Source organism: Salmo trutta, chromosome 10 (genome assembly GCF_901001165.1).
Source record: "Salmo trutta chromosome 10, fSalTru1.1, whole genome shotgun sequence".
NCBI lineage: Eukaryota > Metazoa > Chordata > Actinopteri > Salmoniformes > Salmonidae > Salmo > Salmo trutta.
This window is the reverse complement of record NC_042966.1, coordinates 31,361,990-31,379,120: the sequence shown is the minus strand read 5'-3', so window position 1 is coordinate 31,379,120 and position 17,131 is coordinate 31,361,990.

Sequence of the window (17,131 nt, the reverse complement as noted above, 5' to 3'; positions counted from 1 at the left end):
GATACTCCAATCTCCGCGTGGAGCTTTGCAGCTCCTTCTGGGTTATCTTTAGTCCCTTTGTTGCCTCTCTGATTAATGGCCTCCTAGCCTGTTCCGTGAGTTTTGGTGGGCGGCCCTCTCTTGGCAGGTTTGATGTGATGCCATATTCTTTCAATTTTTTAAAATAATTTATCTAATGGTGCTCCGTGGGATGTTTCTGATATTTTTTTATAACCCAACCCTGATCTGTACTTCTCCACGACTTTTTCCCTGACCTGTTTGGAGACCTCCTTGTTCTTCATGGAGCCGCTTGCTTGGTGGTGCCCCTTGCTTAGTGGTGTTGCAGACTCTGGGCCTTTCAGAACACGTGTATATATATACTGAGATCATGTGACAGATCATGTGACACTTAGAATGCACACAGGTGGACTTTATTTAACTAATGATGTGACATCTGAAGGTAATTGGTTGCACCAGATCTTATTTAGGGTCTTCATAGCAAAGGGTGTGAATACATATGCACACACCACTTTCCCTTTTTTCATTTCATTTCACCAATTTGGACTATTTTGTGTATGTCCATTACATGAAATCCAAATAAAAAAATATTTAAATTACAGGTTGTAATGCAACAAAATAGAAAAAGTGCCAAGGGGGGTGAATGCTTTTGCAAGGCACTGTAAGTGAACCCCAAATCAATGTAGTTCTAATCATATTTGCGCCTCTTCGATAGTCCAACGTCCCTGTCTGTTGTTCGGTGTTTACCTGGGTAAGGGGGCAGTAGCTCTTTGGCTGCATCAGATTGACAGCTGTCAGTGTCCATGCTAGCTGAGCTAACAACAAATGTAGAATTACTGATGCTAGCATTGGATGTGCTCATGGAAGCAGAACAACTTGTGTCGTCGACAGGTGCAGGTGTAGTACTGCTGATAGTAGCAGTACTACCAGTAGAGCTGTATTGTGTCTCTAAGGACGCAGGCCTTATTTTTTTTTTAACTATTCATACATTTTCAAGCAAACAGGATGAGCAGCAGCTACGTTTGGCTACATACAGACTGTTAGTGGAATTCCCATGTAACGGTTCATGTGATTTGATGTTAATTATTTGACTAGGCTACCTGTATTTGACATTGTGTTGTTATTTCGCTGAACACCAGATGGTTTGATTTTATTTTTGGCAATGAAACAAGGCTACTGTCACAACGGGTGGCTTGAGGAATCAGGAGAGGTGGAGTCAGGCGCAGGAGACAGATTATTCCGGGAATAAAGTTTAATAAAATATACACATGGAAAAATATGCAAAGAACGGAGTGCAGGGTGAGCAAAAATAAAGGCACCACCCTTAAAAGAACGTTCACCAGGGACGCAGCCCAAAAACAATACAACGTAACTCCAAGAGGGAAAAACACAGAACCTCATAACCAACAATCAACCCTGACAACGAACAATCCCGCACAAACCACAAACCTAACTAGCTAGCCTAAATACCCTTCCCCACTAACAACTAACACAAAACAGGTGCGTAACTAACCTAGGCCTAGTAGGCCCGGCAACGACGACCGCCGAGCGCTGCCCGGGCGAGGAGGGGCGCCACTTTCTGTAGGTTTCGTGACAGCTACTCAGGCGAGAAAAAATCGTCACCCAAATGTATAGCCCCGTTGGAAAATATAAATGGACGGTTTTAAAATGTGTAAATGTAAAAAATAAATAAATGTGAAAATAATGTGAATCACATTTTTACTTGGGGTACCCCCGACGGCATTGCGCGTACCCCTGGTGGTACACGTACCCGAGCGTACCCCAGACGGTATGCGTACCCCAGTTTGGGAATACCTGCTCTACAATATGTGAATATGCTGTCTTGGCCAGATTGCCTGTTGCAGTCTCCATCTGCCAAGGGAATGCATGTGTCATCTCTCTGCAATTCAACATGACATTTTCTCCAACAGATTGCCCAGGAGCAGACGTGTGTGTGTGTTACATGAATAATCCATCACTCTGTATACATGTGCATTTTTACTGTATCAACGGAATCAGTGACTGGAGCTCCAGCTTTCACTGTATGCCATGTACTGTAGATCACACGGTATGGTAGAACTTTCACTGTATACCATGTACTGTAGATCATACGGTATGGTAGGACTGTTACTGTATACCATGTACTGTAGATCACACGGTATGGTAGGACTGTTACTGTATACCATGTACTGTAGATCACACGGTATGGTAGGACTGTTACTGTACACCATGTACTGTAGATCATACGGTATGGTAGGACTGTTACTGTATACCATGTACTGTAGATCATACGGTATGGTAGGACTGTTACTGTATACCATGTACTGTAGATCACACGGTATGGTAGGACTGTTACTGTATACCGTGTACTGTAGATCACACGGTATGGTAGGACTGTTACTGTATACCATGTACTGTAGATCACACGGTATGGTAGGACTGTTACTGTATACCATGTACTGTAGATCACACGGTATGGTAGGACTGTTACTGAATACCATGTACTGTAGATCACACGGTATGGTAGGACTGTTACTGAATACCATGTACTGTAGATCACACGGTATGGTAGGACTGTTACTGTATACCATGTACTGTAGATCACACGGTATGGTAGGACTGTTACTGTATACCATGTACTGTAGATCACACGGTATGGTAGGACTGTTACTGTATACCATCTACTGTAGATCACACGGTATGGTCGGACACACTCATGCAAACAAAGAGTACTTATGGTAGAGTAGCATGTGAGAATAGCATGTGAGAATAGCATATGAGAATATCATGTGAGAGGAAGTATACATATGTTGTGCAATCATCTTTATATTGCTAATTATGCTAAATAGGGCACAACTCCTCTGTCTTGCTGATGGTCGTGTTGTATCTTTGTCCTTATCCGCGCTTAGTTGTGGGGAGAATGCCTATGCCAAATAGAAAGAGTATATCAGCATTTTTCTGGTGCCAACCAAGGACTTAAAGGCCCAATGCAGTCAAAAACGTGATTTGCTTGTGTCTTATATATATTTCCACACTATGAGGTTGGAATAATATTGTGAAATAGTGAAAATTATGATAATGCCCTTTTAGTTTAAGAGCTTTATTGAAAAGACCGGCTGAAATTTCAGCCTGTTTTGATGGGATGGGTTTTTGACCTGCCTGGTGACATCACCAGGAGGTAAATTAGTTAATCGACTAATAAGAAAGAGAGTTCCAAACCTCTTTGCCAATAACAGTTAGTTTTCCGTTTTCCCCTCCCCACTCAGACCACCAGACAGCCCTAGCAAAATTCTTGCTTGAGACATTGCTTTTTGCTAAGAACCTATTTTTGTTTATTTTTGTCCATTTTGATTGAAAACAATCACAGTAAGGTACTTAATTGTTACCCAGAAATGATTTGATATTGAGATAAAAACAGTTGCATTGGACATTTAACTCAGGAAACATGGAAACATTTTGTGGAATAGAACATTTTACATCTGTGTGTTATCAGGTTGACTTGATAAGCCAGCTATCATTATTACAATGCAATAACCATATAATGTGGAAATATAATAGACTAATAGGATCTATATGGTAATAACACAGAAATAAAAGAGTAATAGCAAGACAAAGTAACAGAAATATAAAGGGAAACTACATACAGTATTTTGGGTTGGATAACAACAGCAGCTAGGTTATGTTGTTAAACCATAGCTGCTGTCAAGCCACTGTTGAATTGAGAGAACAGGGTCAATATCTTGATTATACGACTAACATGATAATTAGTGTGATGGAACGCTAATGACTAAATTGCGGTACCCTCTCAATTTTCTAAATTATATCTTGTAGTCAAGCAATTAACACCATCTAAACATTGCTGATGTCAGTGTTGAGTGGTTATTGTGATGGAATACAACGGTTGATGATTTACAGCACTGCATCAGAGCTAGCCTGGTTAAACCAGACTGAACAATAGTATGTACAGCGTTCGTCCGTTTTAAACAAGCTGTATCACTGCAGTAGTTAGCTGTATAAAAAGGAATAAAAGAGGTATAAAATAATTATGAAAAAAGGTTCAACAATATATAAACATGTATAAAACGTATAAAAGTGTATACAGTAAGGTTTGAAAAAGCTATAAAGGTGTATACAATAAGGGTTGAAAAATGTATAAAAGTGTTTACAATAAGGTTTGAAAAAGGTATAAAAGTGTTTACAATAAGCTTTGAAAAAGGTATAAAAAGGAGCAAACTGGTTCTGTATCTTCCCTTTGATCAGAGTGAGATGTGGTCTGTGAACTGAATACTGACAAGCCACGTTGCTGAGGCAAAAAGCTCAAGTCAAAGTGAGCCTGATAGATTGTGTGGTTCAGTGGCTTGTGAGGATCCATAGGAATATTGGACCATTAATTCATGGATTATGTAAAGTGCGGTAAATGTGTACATTTTCCAGTTTCAAAAATATATTGTTCAAACAAGCTGTTCAGTTATTTATTAGTCTGCCCCTCAGTGACTCTGCCAGCAGCAGCAGCAGCAGCTCCGCCTCCACGGGGGCATAGGTCTTGCGAACATTGCTTGGATTGTTTTGACAGCTATTTGCTATGAGGGGGAATTACCCCAATGAACTCGCAGGACTTCATAGCATAGATTATAATAGCAGAAAGTAAATGGACTGTCCTGGGGCGCTCAAAGGTGTGTTCAGTCAGAACTTCTGGGTATGCTCTAGTCTCTCTCTCAATGAGTGTCTCGCACCAATCGGCCTACTTCCGCAAGTGAGACTAGATCTGCTCTATCAGGTACACATGGCGCCAAAGCAAAAAGGAAATTGTAAATAATCATAACAGTCATGGCAGCCTGGGACCTGATAAACATCTACATCCAACAAGAGTTAAAGGACAGAGGGATACACTAGCTAGAACCTTGTCATGGCGGATCTGGTTGGACAAAAATGCTGTGGCTGGCCAATTTTATTGTTTCTCCCCATGGTGTTCATCAGGTTCTACTGTAGGTGACAGGACAACATGTTGTGTGGACTAAAACAGCATAAAACCGCGTGTATCACAAAAAATTATCAAATTAATTAGTTACAGTAATTTTGAGAAACATTGAGACATAGTTTGGTACATTTTTTGGTCAAATTAACCAGTTATTGTTGACCTTCACCTTTGATAAGCAGCTAGATATAGCTAGCTGGTAGCTAGCTGGTAGCTTGCTAACTAATTAGCTCCCATGCCAAGTCTATCTAAACTAATATCTGACTAACTGGGAAATAATAAGTTATCTTAGAATGAACAGGCTAGCGCATCATGCTTTGTGACATTATGTTAGCTATCACCAGTTAGATAATGCTTTGGGACATTATGTTAGCTATCACCAGTTAGATAATGCTTTGTGACATTATGTTAGCTATCACCAGTTAGATAATGCTTTGTGACATTATGTTAGCTATCGCCAGTTAGATAATGCTTTGTGACATTATGTTAGCTATCACCAGTTAGATAATGCTTTGTGTCATGATGTTATCTATCACCAGTTAGATAATGCTTTGTGACATTATGTTAGCTATCACCAGTTAGATAATGCTTTGTGACATTATGTTAGCTATCACCAGTTAGATAATGCTTTGTGACATTATGTTAGCTATCGCCAGTTAGATAATGCTTAGTGAAACCACCATCACCCGCACCACGGGTATTCAGCCAATCAGCGGCCGCCACTGCATAGGACTCATGAGTGTGTCATACTGGCAGGAAATGCTGCATTGAAAACAGAAAATGTATCTTGCTTCCATATGTCAGTACTACAGATGTAGGATCTTAATTTGATACAGTTTGCTACAGCAGGAAAAGACAGAGAGAGAACAGAGAGAGAAAAGAGACAGAGAGAGAGAGAGAGAGAGAGAGAGTGAGAGAGCGCTAGAGAGAGAGCATTCAGGGGCACTTCCACCATCTGTTGCTGTTTTGCTTTCAGAGATTGGACCCAGTGAGGTCTGAACTATTCCCATAGATATTTAATTGATGGAGAGCCTCCAACCTCCAGACTCAATGAGGTTCGGAAAGGAAAGGGGAACAACCAGCCAACTCATTGGCTGCACTGGCCATGCAGGAAGCTATCAGTATGTGTGTCTGTGTTTATATGCCTCTTCATACGTGCGTTTGTGTTTCTCTGTGTGTATGTGTCCGTGTGTGTCTATGTGTGTGTTTGTGTGTGTGTGATGCTCCTGCGTGCAGGGACTCGGGGCCTGTGTGTAATGGTGTGTGCCAACCCCAATGCCACGCTGCATAAACTCAGGACCTCGCTGTCAAATCCAGCCTTGGTGCCTAGGGCAACGCAGAGGAGGAGGCCTCAACGCACAGGAAGAGACCTCAACGCACAGGAGGAGTCCTCAACGCACAGGAGGAGGCCTCAACGCACAGGAGGAGGCCTCAACGCACAGGAGGAGGCCTCAACGCACAGGAGGAGGCCTCAACGCACAGGAGGAAGCCACTAAGAACATGCTGATTTGACTTCATGGTGTCTTGTACGTGTGTCGTGATCAGAGAGGGATGGTTTGAGGAAATATATATCCAGTGCCTTGCTCAAGGGGACACCAACAGGTTCTTCACCTAGTCATCTTGGGGATTCAAACCAGCAACCTACCAGTTACTGGCCCAACACTCTAAACCACTAGGCTACCTGCCACCGCTTACTGTTATTATAATACTATGTTAATACTAGTAAAATAGTTAATATTTTTTTATCCACAGAGACTTACATTACTATGAGTACATTAACAGAGTCAATGGTGTGAACCCAGCTCCAACGTGGAGCATCTGCTCAACCTCTTACACCAGGGCCTGTATTCACACAGTCATAGAGTATTCCTGTCCTGTACCTAGTCAAAGACCAGGGCCTGTATTCACACAGTCATAGAGTATTCCTGTCCTGTACCTAGTCAAAGACCAGAGCCTGTATTCACACAGTCACAGAGTATTCCTGTCCTGTACCTAGTCAAAGACCAGGGCCTGTATTCACACAGTCATAGAGTATTCCTGTCCTGTACCTAGTCAAAGACCAGGGCCTGTATTCACACAGTCATAGAGTATTCCTGTCCTGTACCTAGTCAAAGACCAGGGCCTGTATTCACAAAGTCACAGAGTATTCCTGTCCTGTACCTAGTCAAAGACCAGGGCCTGTATTCACACAGTCACAGAGTATTCCTGTCCTGCACCTAGTCAAAGACCAGGGCCTGTATTCACACAGTCATAGAGTATTCCTGTCCTGTACCTAGTCAAAGACCAGGGCCTGTATTCACACAGTCACAGAGTATTCCTGTCCTGTACCTAGTCAAAGACCAGGGCCTGTATTCACACAGTCATAGAGTATTCCTGTCCTGTACCTAGTCAAAGACCAGGGCCTGTATTCACACAGTCACAGAGTATTCCTGTCCTGTACCTAGTCAAAGACCAGGGCCTGTATTCACACAGTCATAGAGTATTCCTGTCCTGTACCTAGTCAAAGACCAGGGCCTGTATTCACACAGTCACAGAGTATTCCTGTCCTGTACCTAGTCAAAGACCAGGGCCTGTATTCACAGTCACGGAGTATTCCTGTCCTGTACCTAGTCAAAGACCAGGGCCTGTATTCACACAGTCATAGAGTATTCCTGTCCTGTACCTAGTCAAAGACCAGGGCCTGTATTCACACAGTCACGGAGTATTCCTGTCCTGTACCTAGTCAAAGACCAGGGCCTGTATTCACAGTCACGGAGTATTCCTAGTCAAAGTTTTTTCTTGTCACTCTTGTCCCAGAGTGTCTCAATAAAAGGGAAGACAACCAGAGACACTAGCATATGGTAAAATAAAGTCCTTGAAGCCCTTAGGATAGAATACAAAGGGTTGCTTAACAGCAGCGGAAGTTTCCTGTTGTTAAAAGGAATTATCACCCTCAAAAATGTAATTAGTTCACTGTTGATACAGTCCAAATGGCCAAGTTTTAAAGATATAGCACTTTCAAGAAGCAAAGTGTAGCATGCCACATCATAATGCAAACATGTTTGTGACTGTAGAGTGGACTAATAAAAAATAAAAAAAACATACTGTATATATATATATATATATACAGTATGTTTTTCAGTGGATTACATACAACCCCTGTAGACTGCTGAACAGTCTAAGAAAACAGGAGGAGGTTAGAAGAACCAAGCACCTCTGAACTGAGATTCTGTCTTAACCAAAGGACACAAAGGACATCTGATTGGCAATCAGGACTAAAATCAGCAATGTTTGTTGCTCACCACATGCAGCCCCATGTCTATGGACCTTTCTGCTATGGCCTTTCTCAACCTGATCAGCAGGTCACCAGGAGAACTATTGTGAATCAAATGGTTTGGAAGAGAGAAAGAGGAGGAGAGAGGAAAAAGGAGGGAAGGGAGGGAGGTGAGTAGGGAACTGAGGGAGAGGAGGAAGTGAGGAAAGAGGAGGGAAGGGTGGGAGGTGAGTAGGGAAAAGAGAGGGAGAGGAGGAAGAGAGGGAAGAGGAGGGAAAGGATGAAGAGAGGAAGCGAGGGAATAGGAGGGAAAGAAGGAAAGTGAGTAGATTAGAGAGGAAGAGGAAGAAGAGGGAAGGGAGGGAGGGGACTAGAGAAGGAAGGGAGTGGAGAAGAGGAGGAAGAGGAGGTTAACGTGGTGAAGCTTTATAGTTCTCTTGCATTCAATTTGGGTTATGTTCAGGAGCTTGCACTTCTTCTCTCTGAATGTACATGGCACAATGTAATCAGATTCCGTGTACTTTACACGCTTGTGTTATTTTAAGAATGTACAATTAGATAATGACATGCATTAGGCTATTTACATAGATAAAAACAAAACCCATGTTTTCTCTCCTCCTTTAACCTATCTCTCGTCTTCCTCTCATTATTTCCCCCCCTCCACTCGCTCTAGAGTAGACACACAGACCTGGCAAACCTCTGCATCGCCAGCCCAGAGGTGGTTTGTGAGGTTGATCTTAATGCACAGAGAAAGGGGCTGCAGGAGAGCATTTAGGACGGTAGGCCTCAGCTACACTGGCCACATACATAACAGAGAGTCAACACTCACAGTGGTGTAAAGTACTTAAGTAAAAACACTTTAAAGTACTACTTAAGTAGTTTTCTTGGGTATCTGTACTTTACTTTACTATTTATATTATAGACAACTTTTACTTTTACTCCATACATTTTCCCTGACACCCAAAAGTACTCCTTACATTTTGAATAGGAAAATGGTCCAATTCACGCACTCATCAAGAGAAAAACCCTGGTCATCTCTACTGCCTCTGATCTGGCAGACTCACTAAACAAACATGCTTCGTTTGTAAATTATGTCTGGGTGTTGCAGTGTGCCCCTGGCTATCCATAAATAAATAAAAATATATAAGAAAATGAAGCTGTCTGATTTACACTTTTACTTTTGATACTTAAGTATATTATAGCAATTGCATTTGCTTTTGATACTTAAGTATATTTAAAACCAAACACTTTTAGACTGTTACTCAAGTAGTATTTTACTGGGTGACTTTCAATTGAGTTATTTTCGATTAAGGTATCTTTACTTTTACTCAAGTTCTTCCATGCACGCACACACGCACGCACGCACACACACACACACACACACACACACACCCCTCAGGACTCCTGTCCTGTCAGCAGACATCTCTCCCCACTGGAGTCTAATGAGACACAGTGCTGTATCAGACCATGCAACTTATCTTACGCAACGCCCACATAGTCTAGCACTGGTATGCAGACTTCTCCAGACCAAATCCAGGTCCAAACAACATAAGAGCTAATAGAGCTAATAGAACTAATATAACTAATAGAGCTAATAGAGCTAATATAACTAATAGAGCTTAATAGAACAAATAGAGCTAACAGAGCCAATATAGCAAACATAGCTAATAGAGCTAATATAACTAATAGACCTAATAGAGCTATTATAACTAATAGAGCTAATATAGCTAATAAAGCTAATATAGTTAATATAACTAATAGAGCTAATAGAGCTAATATAACTAATATAGTTAATATAACTAATAGAGCTAACAGAGCCAATATAGCAAACGTAGCTAATAGAGCTAATATAACTAATAGAGCTAATAGAGCTTATTGAGCTAACCTAGCTTAATAGAGCTAACCTAGCTTAATAGAGCTAACAGAGCTAACATAGCTTAAAAGAGCTGATAGAGCTAACATAGGTTAATAGAGCTAATAGAGCTAATATCGTTTATAGAGCTTATAGAGCTAACATAGCTTAAAAGAGCTAATAGAGCTAATATCGTTTATAGAGCTTATAGAGCTAATAGAGTTTATAGAGCTATTAGAGCTAATAGAGTTTATAGAGCTAATATAGCTAACAGAGTTTATAGAGTTTATAGAGCTAATAGAGTTTATAGAGTTAATAGAGCTAATAGAGCTCTAAGAGTCAGGAGACTACCAACTACTGCCAATCTCTCTGCTTATTTTATTTCAGTTGTTTCCTGCAAAGTCATCAAATAACACAGCACTGAATCCCACAGCAGACAAGATGTTAGTCATTATTAGAGGGAGAGTGGCAGTTGTATCATATTATGTCTGTGTCAAGCCCAGAACCCAACTAAACCCTCTATTTCTGGGTGTCAGGGGGAGTAGCCTTGAATTTTACAATGGTGCTCAAGCACTATTTTATTTTTACTCTTAATATGAGTGTATATGTAACCGACATGTAAATGCATCGAGGAACAGAGCAGAAATGAAGCAGCCTTATGTCATACTGATCGATCACACACACACACACACACACACACACACACACACACACACACACACACACACACACACACACACACACACACACACACACACACACACACACACACACTCCACCTACACATACTTCATCTATTACACACAACCACACCACTAAATACTGTACATTAAACAGCTTTAAAAAAATGACCACATACAAAGCTGAAACAACAGAGACAACGCATGCATCTGAAACAAAGTGATTGTGAATGAAGGGAGAGCAGGGTTTATCCAATTACCATAGCTCCAGTGCTCAGAGTGTGTGCAGCACTCAGAGGGCCCCAATCTGTTCCTGTGTTTTGTTATTTGTGTCATAAAATCCCAAGCGAGGACACAGGCACTGGGAAGAGAAGAGAGAGGCATCTGTGTATGTCACTCTGTCTCTTTTTCTCTCTCTGTGTGTGTGCTTATATGTGTGTGAGTGTGTGAGTGTGTGTGTGGGAGGGGGGGTAGAGAGAAGTGGCGAGAGAGATAGAGAGGGAGAGAAAGATAGAGAGAGAAAGAGAATGACCGAGAGAAAGAGAGAAAGAGAAAGAGAGAAAGAAATACAGAAAGAGAGAGAGAAGGTTGGTGGCATTAAAGGTCTGAGAACCAGACAGGGGCGCATTCTGTCTCAGACTCCACAGAATGTATTTTTCTGAAGGAGCTATTTCAATGCACGCCTGACTCAGGGTTTCAGAGCATTTCGAAAACAAATATCAAGGCAAGACCAGCATCTTCTGGTAGTTCATTCTAAGACTTTGGTAGGGATTGTTTTAAAATGGTCATACCATGGATCAATTTGCTATTTGATTTAGAATTGTTGGACCCATTTAGGAAGTATCTGCAGGGAGGCTGTGTCTATTTAAAAATGATTTGTTTTAGTACTGAATTTGGCCTTTAATGCTATAGCCCATAGAAACGCATTGAATAACATTCAAATTAATGGCAAAACAGACAGTAAAAAAAAGGGTCTGTCCTATTTATAGGAGATAGAGGAAAGCTCAGGAAATATTTATATTTGTTGACACATTTTAACCCTTTTTTTGTTGTTGACTCAAAACTACTTCCATTCCTTTATTCATTTTTTAAACCAGTACCGGGTTACCTTCAGACGAGTCCCATAACACTTGTGGGGGTCGTAGAGCAAAACGGAGTTTGTGAGAGTGGTTTTATTAGTTTGTAGGCCAAACTGCTCAGACACTGCAGGCGCTTTCGTGAGAAGAACGCTTTCGGGATATCTCCTGGTCTGACAAGAAGTGCTGTAGCTCTGCCACCTTCCACCGCAGATGCAGAAGGGCCACATAAGTAGATTGACACGCAGCCAACTAGATTAATCATGATAAGGGCTTTGGTTGGACAACTGTTTAGTCTGTTTCGTAAGTGCTATGGTAAATCAATTAGTAATTCTAACCTTGAATTTTTCTTGCAAATCTCCCCATTGACATCAATATATGTGAGATGAGTTTCATATATGCTTCTCATGTTCAGATTTTGCCCATAGTAATTTTAGTGCTTGGACAATTTTTGATTGACAAGTTCGATGTGAAGCCAATTAATATAAAACCATAGGCAAACTATAACGCAACTGTAACCTTTGTATTGCTCTGGCTGACCTTTTTAGTATGGGGCTGTCTTTTAGATTTTACAGAGCAATTAGATTTGATTAAATTCCAACAAAATGGAATTTCAAATTTTTTAATTTGTGCTTTCCTGGAGAATTGTGGAAGTAGCTTCTCGGGAGGGCCAATGTAATTACTTTCTATCCACGCTACCTCTGGAGCGCGGGCACGTGCGTGCGTGTGTGTGTGTGCGTGTTCTTGTGTGTGTTGAAAATAACTCCATAACTCTGGCTTCCCTACTATCAGCAGGGAGGCTGTATATCCAGTTCCCCATGAATGGGATCCCATTTGTACAGCATGTGGGGAAAAAGATGATAAATGTATGCAAATCATTTTGTATTAGACATTAATATGATCAAGTTTAATGTCGTGCGATAAATGCTGAATTAGAAGACTTATTTATAGAAATAAGCTGGAGCAGTATTTCCTACCTTTTTCAGCTACTGTATCATATGGTAGAAAAATTACAAGATTATGTTATAATACTGTTTATGCATTGAATAAGGTTTCTTAGTAGTCTCTCATCTGTGTCTGTGGGACTGAGTTGGGCTTCTGGGGCTTGGCACTGGCAATTGATTCATGATGGCTTGGTGATAGAACCTATAGCCTGCATTCCATAGAATGAGTTGGTGTTGTGTATTATGAGGTACCAGGGAGAAGATGTCTCTGGTGTGAATGGCTGATGGGAGGAGGCTTGTCTTAGGGGCCAAACCCTGATTTCTATACAATTGGAACAGTCTTCACAGCAAAATGCTATCTGGCTGAGGGATACTCCTTTTTCACATACAAATCCTAACATTTTGACCCATTCCAGACATCTGTTGTTTGTCATGAACATTCAGGAGGATGTACTTTGCTATAAAGAACTGTAACCCAAATCTGCTCATTGGGCTCTCAACGATGGACTCCCGAGTGGCGCAGTGGTCTAAGGCACTGCATCTCAGTGCTAGAGGCATCACTATAGACACCCTGGTTTGAATTCAGGCTGTATCACAACCGGCCGTGATTGGGAGTCCCATAGGGCGGTGCACAATTGGCCCAGCATCGTCTGGGTTTGGCCGGTGTAGGCCGTCATTGTAAATAGGAATTTATTCTTAACTGGCTTGCCTAGTTAAATAAAGGTTAAATACGGATGGGTGGTCGTTGATTTAAGAATTGCAATAATGAAGTACCCCCTCATTTGCATTTTACCAGTAAGGCTATGCTCTCATGAGTCTTCTCAAGTACCCCCTATGGATATGCCAAGTACTCCTGGTTGGGAACCATTGAACTAGAGGACTCCTAATATCTCCAGTATCCATTTTGTCTTAAACTGTTGTTGTCTAGTACTGTCTTTTTGCTAGCTAGGGGTATCTATTTTAAGTGCTGCCTGTCTTCCCAGTAGCCCACTTGGTGTGTGAACTGCTGACTGCTCATAACTTGCAGATGTTTGTTGACACATCAACCAGGATTAAGGAGTAGAGCAATTTGTGACTGTTGTTGTTTTTGGTAATCAGGAGCTGTATTGGAGGAGGAGTGGTTTCTCCTCTCCTAGGAAATCAGCTATTAGTACTGGGAGGTGTGCTCTTCACCTCTACAAGGCAATTAGCAATTAGTGTTAGTACTTCAGTCCCCTGTTTTCTCAGCGGTGGCTGTGTCAGTGGCGGTCGTGTCAGCGATGTTCTCGTCGCAAAACTAAGATGCTTCTGCCGAGTTGTTCTGTGGTGTTATGAGAGGAAGGCTCGACACCACTCTCTCATGTGAGTATCTTACCTAGTTATTTTCAGATAATCTCATTTTGCTCTTTTGTAGCTTTGGCAGCTACTGTATGTGTTTTTTCTATAACTGTTTGCTCCTCTCCCTGTAGGCTTTACAGACACACCCCACCCCTTGGCTGCAACCTTTCTAAATTAGTGTACCCTGCGCACACAACCCATGTGGAATTCCTGGTCTCTGGCAGCGTTTGGAACTGCCAATCTGATGTCAAGAAGGCAGAGTTCATCTCAGCCTATGTTGCCCTTCAGTCCCTTGACTTTTTGGCCCTGATGGAGACATGGATCACCCCAGAGAACACTACTACTCCAGCTGCTCTCTCTTCATCTGACTACGTATTCTCTCATGGACTGAGAGAATCTGGTCGTCGCGGTGGTGGCACAGGGCTACTCATTTCTCTTAACTGGAGATTTAATTTTTTCTCACTCACCTGTCCTTCTCCTCATTTGAATTCCATGCTGTTACTGTCACTTGTCCTCTCAGGCTTAACATTGTTGTCATCTATTGCCCACCAGGTTCCCTTAGAGTTCCTTCATGAGCTTGACACCATGATAAGCAAATTTCCTGACGATGGCTCACTGCTCTTCTTACTTGGTGACTACAACCTCCCCACGTCTGCCTTCGATTTCTTGACAACTCTTTCTTTCCCCTCCTTGACTCTTTTGACCTCACCCCTTCCCAGTCCCCTCCCACTCACAAGGCAGGTAATATGCTTGACCTCGTCTTTACTAGAGGCTGTTTGCCTATTAATCTCACTGCAACCCCCTCCAGGTCTCCAATCACTACTTTGTTTCCTTTTCTGTCTCCCTCTCCTTCAAACCTAGCCACACACAAATGGTCATGCTCCATCACAATCCTCTCTCTCTCTCTCTCTCTCTCTCTCTCTCTCTCTCTCTCTCTCTCTCTCCTGATTCTGCCTCTTCGACCCTACTCTCCTCCCTTTCCGCATCCTATGACTCAATGTCCCCTTACCTCCTGCCGACTCCACCCTCCCCTCCTGCTCCGTGGCTGAGTGAACAGGGCTATGGGCAGCTGAGCGAAAACGGATGAATACTTAACTTTCGTAGGGCCTATCATCCTTAAACTCCCTCCTCTACTTTATCTTTCTCTGTATCCACTGCTAAAGCCACTTTCTATTACTCTAATTTTCACCTAGGAAACTATTTTCCACCTTCTCCTCCATCCTTAATCCACCACCCCTCTTTCCTCCCTCTCTGCAGATGGCTTAGTCAGCCACTTTGAAAAGAATGTTGACGACATCCGCTCCTCATTCACTCAGCCTATTGAGTCCACTAATCCCACTCACACAGAACTACCCTATGCCTTGACCTCTTTCTTCACTCTCTCTCCGGATGAAATACTGCAACTAGTGAGGTCGGCCACCTGACAACCTACCCGTTCAACCCCATCCCCTTCTCCAGACCATCTTTGGAGACCTCCTTCCATTTCTCACTTCCCTCATGAACTCATCCCTGACTACTGGCTGTGTCCCATCTGACCTCTAATTGGCCCAGGTCGCTCCCCTCCTCAAGAAACCAACTCTCGACTCCCCTGACGTCAAAAACTACAGACCAGTATCCCTCCTTTTCTTTCCAAGACACTTGAGCATGCTGTCTCTGACCAATTCTTTTGATATCTCTCTCAGAACCATCTTCTTGACCCTAACCAGTCAAGCTTCAAGATGGGTCACTCAACCTAGAATGCTCTTCTCTGTGCCAAGAAGGCTCTCCGCACTGCCAAAGCTGACTCTCTGTCCTCTGCATTCATCCTCCTTGATCTATCCGCTGCCTTCGACACCATTATCTATCACATCCTCCTTTCCACCCTCTCAGGGCTGGGAATCTCAGGCTCTGCACACTCTTGGATTGCATCCTACCTGGCCGGCCTCTCCTACCAGCTGACGTGGAGAGGATCTGTGTCTGCACCATATACTCTCACTACTGGTGTCCCCCAGGGCTCGGTTCTAGGCCCTCTCCTCTTCTCTCTATACACCAAGTCACTTGGCTCCGTCATATCCTCACATGGTCTCTCCTATCATTGCTATGCAGATGACACTTTACTACTTTTCTCCTTCTGCCCTTCTGACATCCAGGTGGCAACACACATCTATGCGTGCCTGGCAGATATCTGTTTGGATGTCATTCCACCCACTCAAGCTCAACCTCAAAGATGAGCTGCTCTTCCGCCCGGGGAAGGCCTACCCGCTCCAAGACTTCATCATGATTGACAACTCCACAGTGTCCCCCTTCCAGAGTGCAAAGAATCTTGCCGTGACCCTAGACATCACCCTGTTCTTTTCAAACATCAAAGCATTGACTTGCTTCTGCAGGTTCATGCTCTACAACATCCGTGGGACCTTGCTGTTGGCTGGGTTCCCCACCTGTGTCATCAAACCCTGCAACTTATCCAGAACGCTGCAGCCCATGTCACCCGGCTCTTCTGCACACTCCACTAGCTTCACGTCGAAGCTCGCATCCACTATAAGACCACCTCAGGTCTCTTGGCCTTCCCACTCCTACGGGAGGGCAATTCTCGCTCAGCCCAGTCCAAGCTCTTCACTGTCCTGGCAATCCAATGGTGGAACCAGCTTCCCCCTGTAAAAAATATATATTTTAAAATGACCTTTCGTCAACTAATGGTCACACTTGACTTTTTTCCCATTTACTAGGTCTGTTTTTGTTGATAGCTACATTATTGTGGGAAAATGTACTTACTATGACTATGATACGTGGTTGTTCAACCTAGCTATCTTAAGATGAATGCACTAACTGTAAGTCACTCAAGATAAGTGTCTGCTAAATTACTAAAATGTAAAAAATGTATTCTGCAAAATCAAAGAGGACTAAATATGTTGATCAATACGAGTATTGTTAGATTGATATCGCTAACCTTCTAAGTTCTAATTGGGTAAGACAGTTAACTTCTTGGGGCTATGTGGGACGTTAGCGTGCCCCCCGTGGCGCACCCTATCAACAGCAGGTGCATTTCAAGAGCGGCAAA